Below are 10704 nucleotides of genomic sequence, written 5' to 3' on the forward strand. Positions count from 1 at the left end.
TCTGGCCAAGGAATGTAACGTCCCTCCACTACTTGCCCCCGGATGATGGTACAATGACAAACTTTTTTAAATTAAATTAATCAATGTAAAGCTGAATATTTATACAATTTCTGCAATCACGTTACGTATTGTCGGAATTCGCCTCCCCGGCCAAGCCGCACGAAAACGGCAACAGCCCGTGCGCAAACCGGGAAGGCGGAAATTCCGCGCGTTCACTCCCTGTGTTAACCCTTTGTACTGACTCCATGTTCTAAAAGTTTGAAGAAGACTCACCGAAAGTAGGTTGACAAGTTATTCGTCGACAATGGTCAAAAAACAAGGCAAAAACAGACAACAGAGGGACAAGTCTGGATCCAAAACAAGGCTACATAGAAAATGTTTCCGAGCAGCAAAATCTGTGTTATGTCAGCGTCCAGTGTTTTTTAAGTCCGTTGTGGAGTAGGCCAGGCCGAAGGTGTGGCTGCGTGTTGTTTCGGGACCATCCCTCTGTGGCCGGTTTTGGGCGGTTAGGTTTGTCCGTGGATGGGACGTGGTTGCCACAGCGACCGACGCTGGTCTTGGCGTCCCAAACGCCCGCTATCAACTTTGTTATCCAGGCTGGTTCTACTTGTTTTGGGACAAAGTGCACTTTGTCCTTGCAGAACTGTTTGCTAGAGTTTGGTGCGTCAATCTTGCTCGTGACGCACACGTTGGGCTTCTATGATAAGATGGCGTTGTGTATCTTTTCTGCTTTTCATTAAACTATGGTGTGCTATTTATTTTCCTACAGTAAATATGAGAAATGATACTATTCCCTAATTAATTATATTACGTGTGTTCGAGTAATGCAAACAGTTAGACGGTGCCTACGAGAAACGGTACCATTCCCCCCCCCCCTCAAGAGCCCCGATAAGGTGATTCACTTTACTATGTTCAAGGGCATGGAGTGAAATCTGCCTAAACTATAGTTAGATGAATGTGTTAGACTAATGCAAACAATTATATGGTGTGTGCGAGAACGGTACCTATTCCCTTCAGTATATATTAAGCAATGCTTTTTCAGAAGTGTTTTAACTGTTACATGATTAATGTACAACAATGGATCCAGTAATTTGTAAAAGCACAAAGCTAACATGTATATAAAATGAAAAAAATCTATTTAAAATTTTATTTTATTTTATTTAATCACGTTACGTATATATTAGGCAATGCTTTTTAATAAGTGTTTTAACTGACTCACATAATTTATGCTACAGTGGATTCAGTAATGTGTAAAAACACTTAAAGCTGATGTGTATATGCAATGAAAAACACCTATTTAAAAGTTAAAATCAGGTTACATATATGGTAAATTAAGCAATGCTTATTCACAGTGCTTAATTTGTCAATCATAAGGTGCCGGAATGCAAAGTACATATGACAGCGACGGACAGAGACGGGCGCAAGTCCCGGAACATACGCAGAAAATGGTACTGAAAACAACACGCAAATGTCCACTTCAGTTTCAATTTAGTTTATTCACATATCATATCAAGGTACACACAAAAACATGGTCATGCCATGCTGTGGGACTTATAAGCTTAAATTTCAAAGAATTTGCTATGACAACAATTTACAATTATTTAGGCTATACTCTGCACAGCACGGGCAATTGCCCACATAACTACAGGTGGGACTTACAGTAACGTGCAGTCTAACTTGTAAAACATTTTTGAAAAACAGAGATTACAATCTCCCCCGTCATCTCTGGCCCCAAAGTTCCTATTGCCTTACAAATTGTGCAGCCCAAACCCGAATTTCCCATAAGGGTACTGGCCTGTTGCTCCAGCTGTTGGTGGTCCACCAGGCTGACTGCTGGCGCTGTAGCTGGCCCCCACTACGGGTGGCGCTGAACCTGACCAGCTGCTGCCTCGGTAGCAGCCTCGTGCCCCGGCTTGGCTGGCTGTCTGTGAACCTAGCTAGCTGCTGCAGAGCTAGCCTCCTGCTGCACCCAGTGTTCTGCCCGTTAGCATGATCGTGCCGGTTCCCCTATCACCGGTTGTTGCTTTTCTGAATCGTTTTGAACCATCTTCCGTCTTTTTCAAAAAACCACAGAACATGCAACTGTCTTTTTGGCATGTTGAAATACCGTTTGATCCCGGCTGCTTGCTCCCCAGATGCCGTAAATTTCCACTTTTTTTTTTTTCATGTCAGGGGCATGATTTGTTTGTCCATCTTTTCAATGCATCAACAAATCTCAGACGCTTTCAAATGACGTTAAATTTTTATAAACAACATGCAATTCTTGGGACTGGTTCTGTAAATGAATTCATGCTTATTAATTTTTATACTGTATTGTCCGTAACTATGCACGGTCCCTTTAAGAGACGATGGGACTGGAGAGCTATGAGGTAGTAGGAAGCGAGGGGGAGACTGGCGAGAAGCAAAAGTTAGCAGTCGATTGTGGCGGCAGTCCCTGTTATTTTCTTTATTGTTTTCTTATTGTTGCCACAATAAAAATGAGAAAGACATCAACGACTACTCTCCTTCTTTCCCCCCACTTGGGGCTATTGCATTTTTTAAAAATGTTTTTATTAGGGCTGTCAAAATTATCGCGTTAACGGGCGGTAATTAATTTTTTTAATTAATCACGTTAAAATATTTGACACAATTAACGCACAAATGCCCCGCTCAAACAGATTAAAATGAAAGCACAGTGAAATGTGTGCTCGTTGTGTTTTTTGGAGTTTTGGCGCCCTCTGCTGGCGCTTGGGTGTGACTGATTTTATAGGCTTCAGCACCCATGCGCATTGTGTAAGTAATTATTGACATCAACAATGGTGGGCTACTAGTTTATTTTTTGATTGAAAATTTTACAAATTTTATTAAAACGAATACATGAGGGGTTTTAATATAAAATTTCAATAACTTGTACTAACATTTATCTTTTAAGAACTACAAGTCTTTCTAGCCATGGATCGCTTTAACAGAATGTTAATAATGGTAATGCCAGCTTGTTGATTTATTGTTATAATAAAGAAATACAGTACTTATGTACCGTATGTTGAATGTATATATCCATCTTGTGTCTTATCTTTCCATTCCAGCAATAATTTACAGAAAAATATGGCATATTGTATAGATGGTTTGAATTGCGATTAATTGCGATTAATTACGATTAATTAATTTTTAAGCTGTAATTAACTCGATTAAAAATTTTAATCGCTTGACACCCCTAGTTTTTATGTTATTACCATATTCTATACACGAGAGGTGCCGGATCTGCCCAAATAAGTCCCGGAACACAGGGAGGCCAAAATCAAGAGGTGCTGGATCTTGTTCCGGCAGGATCCGGTACAAATTAACCCCTGCTTATTCATAAGTGTTTTAATGGACTCTCTTACATGATAAATACAACAACGAATTCAGTAATGTGTAAAAGTTATTAAAATAGTGCATGTGCATTTTTTTTTTTTTTTGCATACAAAACTATCTGATCAGGAAATCCCTACTTATTAAGTAATTTGTTGATGACAATAGGCAACTACTCCATTTGAATTGGAATGTGGTCCATTAAAGATGTACTGTATATTCGACTGAATATGGTATAAATATGTTTAATTGGAAATGCATTTTATACTAAATCCTGTACAGTTTCATCACGTTGGCAATTTTAGGCCTGCTGAACTAGCCCCGCGTTTTCTCTCAGGCACGTCTTGGTGTTTAGCACATTTCTCACATAGAGAAGAGTCCAGACGTTGCACTCCAACCCCGCAAGCAGGATTTTGTGCCGAGTTCAAGGGCGGCACGGCGCGTCAGCCGGCATCCATGTTTTCCTAGCGGCGGAGTGACAGCGCTACTGTGAATTATACATGCGCTCAGTCGACAAAGAAAGAACAGAGGAGTGAGAAGTACTGACAAGTAGTCAGGTCTATTATGGCTCTAGTCTATTGTGCTCTACTCAAGTGTGTGTCACTATTCAAATTGTGAGATATCTAAAAAATGGCCGTTACGGCGCCGACGCAGGGTTAAATGTTGGGGTAATTGCGGGTTTCTTCGGTGAAAGGCGTTGATTGCGACTGACAAAGGTGATGCCTCGACCTCGGCGGAATACTCAAAATGCGTCACGAGTAGGGAGAAGATGGCTCTTCGGGGAGACTCTTTGTTGACAATCTACATAATCACTAAAGACGGCAATTAAAGAGGAAGCGGTAGTTTTATTGCATGCTGTCAAAGAAGGCTGAAGGCCTTGTCGCTCTGCTAGGACGCCAAGGACAGGACTCATGCTAATATATCATCTTTACATCATATTAAAGCCTTTCAGAGTCAGTTGTCATGACAGTGGACAGTTAAAAGTTGACAATTAAGACCTTTTCTAATTATGAAGACCCCAGTCTGCCATTTTGATTAAAAATGGTGAAAAAATTATGTCAATCATTTGTGTTGGTATCATTTTTGAGATAATAATTTTGAGTGATGACGTCAATCTTCATCGCGGCTGACAATGTGTGCTACCTTTAGGATCAGTTATAAAAAAACATAATATCTCTTTTCATTTTTATGCTGATGACCGGCAGCTGTATCTCCCCCTGAGACCCAACGAACAAACTGCTCTCACTAAATTAATGGAGTGCATATCCGATGTGAAGCAGTGGCTAGCGCAAAACTTTTTACATCTTAACGAAAGCAAAACTGAATATATTACTTTTGGCACACCTTCTATGTTAAATGCCCTTGAGCCCAACCCTGGCACTCTGGCTCCCTTTTCTAAAACACATGTTAAAAATCTCGGAGTGATATTCGATTGCAGGCTCAACTTTGAAAAACAGATTAGTTCTGTTGTAAGAGCAAGTTTTTTCCAGCTCCGTCTCTTGGCCAAAGTGAAGCCTTTTCTTACTCGCCACGACTTGGAAAAAGCAATTCACGCTTTTATAAGCTCGAGGCTGGATTACTGCAACGCACTTTATGTTGGTCTTCCCAAGTCCTCAGTTTCTCGTCTCCAACTTGTTCAAAATGCTGCTGCTCGATTTTTAACAGATACACCTAGACGTGAACATATTACCCCCGTGCTATCATCGCTCCACTGGCTTCCAGTCCATTTTAGAATTGATTTTAAACTTTTACTGTTTGTTTTTAATTCTATTAATGGCCAGGCTCCTTCTTACTTATCAGAAATTTTAACCATCCGTAACTCTGGCAGGACTCTTCGCTCTACCGGCCAACTTCATTTGCAAGTCTCAAGGTCCAAACTCAAACAGTGGGGAGACCGATCTTTTGCGGTTGCTGCACCCAGGTTATGGAATAGTCTTCCCCCGGAGATCCGCACCACTACAAATTTGGGCCTTTTTAAATCTCGTTTAAAGACACACCTTTTTAGACTCGCCTTTCCCCAAGATTAGTTTAGCCTGGTTTTATTTCCTTAGGGTTTTTAATGTTTTCGGATTTTATCTGTTTTATTGTTTTGTTTGCTGTCTGACTAATCGTGATGCGATGTTTCGTTTCTTTTTTTCTTTTCTTTTCTTCCTAATGTCATTGTATAATACTTTCCTGCCTTTTATGTACTATGTGCCATGTTTGTCTTTGTTGTAAAGCACTTTGGGGACCTTTCGGGTTTTGTAAAGGGCTATATAAATAAATTTGATTTGATTTGATTTGATTTGACAAAACTCGCTCAATAACACAGGCCTGTCGACGGGGGGGGGGGGGTATGTTGTCCCAGGCCTCAGGACCATAGGGGCCGCTGAATGACCCTTAATTTATTTTAGGGTTAGGGTTACCCTAATCCTAAACCCTAACCCTCTTTTTTATTTAAATCGTTGTCTGATTAAATATTATGTTCTACTCGATATATACTTAAAAACTTTAACATATTAAATATTTCAACTATACATTACTTTCTAGGGTTGTTCCGATCATGTTTTTTTCCTCCCGATCTGATCCCGATCGTTTTAGTTTGAGTATCTGCCGATCCCGATATTTCCCGATCCGATTGCTTTTTTTTTTTTTTTTTGCTCCTGATTCAATTCCAATCATTCCCGATAATTTTTCCCAATCATATACATTTTGGCAATGCATTAAGAAGAAAATGAATAAAACTCGGACGAATAGATATATTCAACATACAGTACATAAGTACTGTATTTGTTTATTATGACAATAAATCCTCAAGATGGCATTTACATTATTGACATTCTTTCTGTGAGAGGGATCCACATATAGAAAGACTTGTAATTCTTAAAGGATAAATGTGACTTTGTATATTGTGACTAAATATTGCCATCTAGTGTATTTGTTGAGCTTTCAGTAAATGATACTGTAGCTATTTAACTGTTCTGCCCAAATGCATTATGGGAAGTGCAACCATGACTGTGCGTTGTGGTACCAATTGATATTTCTTCTCTAAGTTGGGAAATAACATAGGGTGTTAAAAAAAAGATCAATTACTACCTTTCTTCCCCACATTGCTTCCCACGATATTTCTAATCGTAGGAAGAGGGATTGTAAGGCTTTAGCCAATTAAAAAAAAAGGCTCCAAAGGCTGCCAAAATTGACTGTACTCATTTTACGCGGCCTTTTAGCTCTATATATAGGTCAAACGGCGCCATTACAGATTGAACGAGACAATGCGTGAGTGGGTCGTGCAGCGCATGCGTTAATTGCGTTAAATATTCTAACGTAATTTTTTTTTTTTTTTTTTTTTTAATTACCGCCGTTAACGGGATAATTTTGACAACCCTACCTTAAGCCTAAACTAAAGACTTTGGATGAGTGTAACATATTATGTCTGTAATGTTAAATACAATTAGAAAACGATTTAATTAAAAAATATATATATATTAAAAAAAGGCATGTCCGATATTTTTTTGGCGATTCCGATACTTTGAAAGTGACGTGATCGATCAGGACATCTCTATTATTTTCCTTTTTTTACACAACCCCCCCCCCCCCCCCCGTCTTAGCAGAGAATGGTTTGACCCCGCTCTGGCGCACTCAAGGCTACACTACGTACGTGCCCTGAAGCGGGAAATTAAAATCTGTCATTGTTATAAACTCTAAACATGGCGAGTCGTCATAAATCGGGTGCGTACAAAAGAAAAGAAAAAAAGAAAACAAGATGAAGATCATAGAGGTGAACGAGAAAAAATGAAGTTTTTAAAAGGGGGAAAAGAAGCCAGAGAATTAGGCCTAGAGTTGGCTGTGGACAGTCATGTCGGTAAGTGAACAACAGCGAATGTTTAACTATGAATGTTTTACTTTCCATTCACATATTTCTTTTTTATTTAAATCATTGTCTGATTAAATATTATGTTCTACTCGATATATACTGAAAAACTTTAACATATTTGTTTTCCGAAATTTCCGGGTTCGCGGTGAGTCAGCAACCAGCACACTTTTGCTCAATAGACGATGTTTATTGATTAGAAAATGCAGAATAAATTAGGATTATTGATTACAACCCCACAAAAGCAAGCAAAAAAACAAGCATAACATAGAATAACCATACCGCTAGAGCTAGATTGTCACTTGTCACATCTAAAATCCCTGTGATACAGTTAAACCACACAAGAACACAAGAAACAATAGCGCTAGATATAGTTTGTCAATCCTAAAATCCCTGCGCTACCGTTACAGCACAATGAGATGTTCCTTAGCAATGAAAATCGCTTACCGTTGACAAATGAGCTGGGAGCCAACGCTCCAGCAAAGCGGCAAAGGAACAAAGCCAAGCGACCCATACGTAATCCTCTGGCAGACTTCCGGGGAGTTGGGGGAATCTCCCGACTCTTATAGGTACGTCTGACGCGGGGACACGGGTGGCCACTCCCTGCCCCCACGAAAACGCACCACCCGAACTCGCGATAACCCCCCCCCCCCCCCCCGCAAGGGTATGAGACCCCCCCCCCCCCAGTTGAGGCTCCCAGCGGTTAAAGTAGAATGTTTATTTAAGTTATCTCGTGAGATTCCCCCCTAACTATGGAACTCAAGCGCGTACTATGGTGCAAAACAAGTTATCCTAACTATGGGACCCAAGGTGAAAAACAATAGAAGTTGTTACAATCTAGGTCACAGAAGCAATCATACATCACAAAGGCATAATGTGCTAATGTTAAGACATCACATATTATTTTCCCCCATCAATATTCAATATTTCAATTTTGTTTTCTTTTTTTTGCACATCTCCCCCAACCCCACCCCCTCTGTCTTAGCAGAGAATGGTTTGACCCCGCTCTGGCGCACTCAAGGCTCCACTACGTACGCGCCCTGAAGCGGGAAATTAAAATCTGTCATTGTTATAAACTCTAAACATGGCGAGTCGTCATTAATCGGGTGCGCAGCTGCGGTAAGACAAGACATGCTGCTCGCGTTGAGCCGAGGAGAGAGAAGGTGATGGGAAATGAGGAATATACCGCATTGGCCCGAATATAAGACGGTGTTTTTTGCATTGAAATAAGACTGAAAAAGTGGGGGTCATCTTATATTCACGGTCTAGACATTTTACCCATTCACGACGCTAGATGGCGCCAGATATCATTGAAGCGAATGCAGAACTTGAGGAGTAATGTTCTGTCATGACAGATCTCTGCTACTCTCAAGATTAACCAGTTTGCATTATTTTATTGCAATGTTTTTCCTTATCCAGATTTGTTTCAAGACTACAGTTACAGTTAGACCTCACTTTGATGGTTATTGCAGTCATTGCAATTTTGTTGTTTTATCACAATAGACTGGTTTATTTTCCTTTCAAAAACCAGATGCCATTCATTTACGAATGTGATTGCACTTTAATTTACATATTTAAATGTTTAGGCATTCAGATTTGATTGAGGCAAAATAACATGCTTTTTCTCTCAAATATATTTTAAATATCATTTGTTTCAGATGTACTGTAATTTTTTTCTGTATAAAAATTAATTTGGTGTTCAAAAAGTCTTTTTTCAAACTTGAGTCTTGAAAAAGAGGGGGTCGTCTTAAAATCAGGGCTGTCTTATATTCGGGCCAATACGGTATGTTAGTCTGTGGGGAGCAGGTGCGCGAGGCTGAACAGACTCGGGTCCAGAGTGTTGGAATTTAGTCCTCCTGGCCAAAACTGCACGGAAACGGCGGCAGCCGAACGGAAAGGGTGCTCCGCTGTTTACCGCCCCCGCGAGCCAAACCGGGAGGAAGCAAAACTCTACACGTTCTCTTATTTTAACCCTTTGTACTGACTCCATGTTTCAAAAGTTTGAAGAGGACTCATTGAAAAGAGCTTGAAAATTTATTCGTCGACAATGGTCAAAAACAAGGCAAAAACAAACGACCGAGGGACCAATGCTGAATCCAAAGCAAGGCTACATAGAAAATGTGTCTGAGCAGCAAAAATCTGTCTTATCTCAGTGTCCAGTGTTTTTTAAGTCCGTGGTGTAGGAGGCCGGGCCAAAGGTGTGTCCGGGCGTTGCTTTTGGGACCTTCCCTCTGTGGCCGGCTTTGAGCGGTTTAGGTTCGTGCGTGGATGGGACGTGATTGCCACAGCGACCGCCGCTGGTCTTGACGTCCCAAGCGCCCACTATCAACTTTGTTATCCGGGCTGGCGCTACTTGTTAGCGCGCTTTGTCCTTGTTCGTTGTCGGGAGAACTGATTGCCAGAGTTGGTGCGTCAATCTTGCTCGTGACGCACACGTTGGGCTTCTGTGATAAGATGGTGTTGTGTATCTATTCTGCTTCTTTAAACTATGGTGTGCTATTTATATTAAATTAGGTGTGTTAGAGTAGTGCAGTCCTACAGTAAATATGAGAAAGGATACTATTCCCTGATTAATTATATTACAGTACGTGTGTTCGAGTAATGCAAACAGTTAGATGGTGCCTACTAGAAACGGTACCATTTTTCCTTTTCCCCCTCATTAGCGCCGATAAGGTGATTCACTTGTGTTCAAGGGCCCGGAGTGAAATCTGCCTAAACTATAGTTAGATGAATGTGTTAGACTAATGCAAACAATTATATGGTGTGTGTTAGAACGGTACCTATTCCCTTCAAGAGGCTGGATTTATCTTGGGTTTGCAACTCACAGTGTATTATACCAAACGCTAATATGAATACTGTATACTGTTTTGTTGCTTAGCAGGCAGGCATAGCACTCTCAGTTGTATTGTAATGTAGCCTACAATAGATGGAAATTGTTCGTTTATATTGTGTCACATCACATTACGGTCTGTTAAATTTAACTGTCCATCTCAAATTAAATAATGTAAAAAATTACACTGTCATTGCTTGTAAAGCGTTAAAAGTACTGCATAGGTTGGCGTTACAAGCCGGTAGCAGGGGTGGGAGGGCCCTATAATGGTCTCTTGTCCACGGGCCCCTGCAAGTCTGTTGACAGCCCTGCTACTACTATTGCAGAATTTATGGAATGAAAACAATTTCTTATGCTGAGAGTTAGTATTTGGTTTTCTGTATTCAAAGAGCAAAGTGCAAAAAAGTCTTCGAATGCAATTTCTAAACACATTCATGTCATCTAAGGGTGCGATGTCAAGGTTGCAGTCTATACAGTATCTGCCGTTTATGCAAGGATAAACAATACACCAAATAGTCCTTCAGGAGATTTTATAATGGTACAGTACTGTATGTGACCCTTTCAGACTCCATTCTGAAACACAAAGCAGTTGCTTATCTGTCTAACTGCTTGACCTTGCATGATTGAATACTAAATATGTTATAGAATTACAGTATAAGCAAATAATACATTTCCTATTCCAGTCACAAGTACT

This window comes from Corythoichthys intestinalis, chromosome 11, assembly GCF_030265065.1.
Source record: "Corythoichthys intestinalis isolate RoL2023-P3 chromosome 11, ASM3026506v1, whole genome shotgun sequence".
Classification (NCBI taxonomy): domain Eukaryota; kingdom Metazoa; phylum Chordata; class Actinopteri; order Syngnathiformes; family Syngnathidae; genus Corythoichthys; species Corythoichthys intestinalis.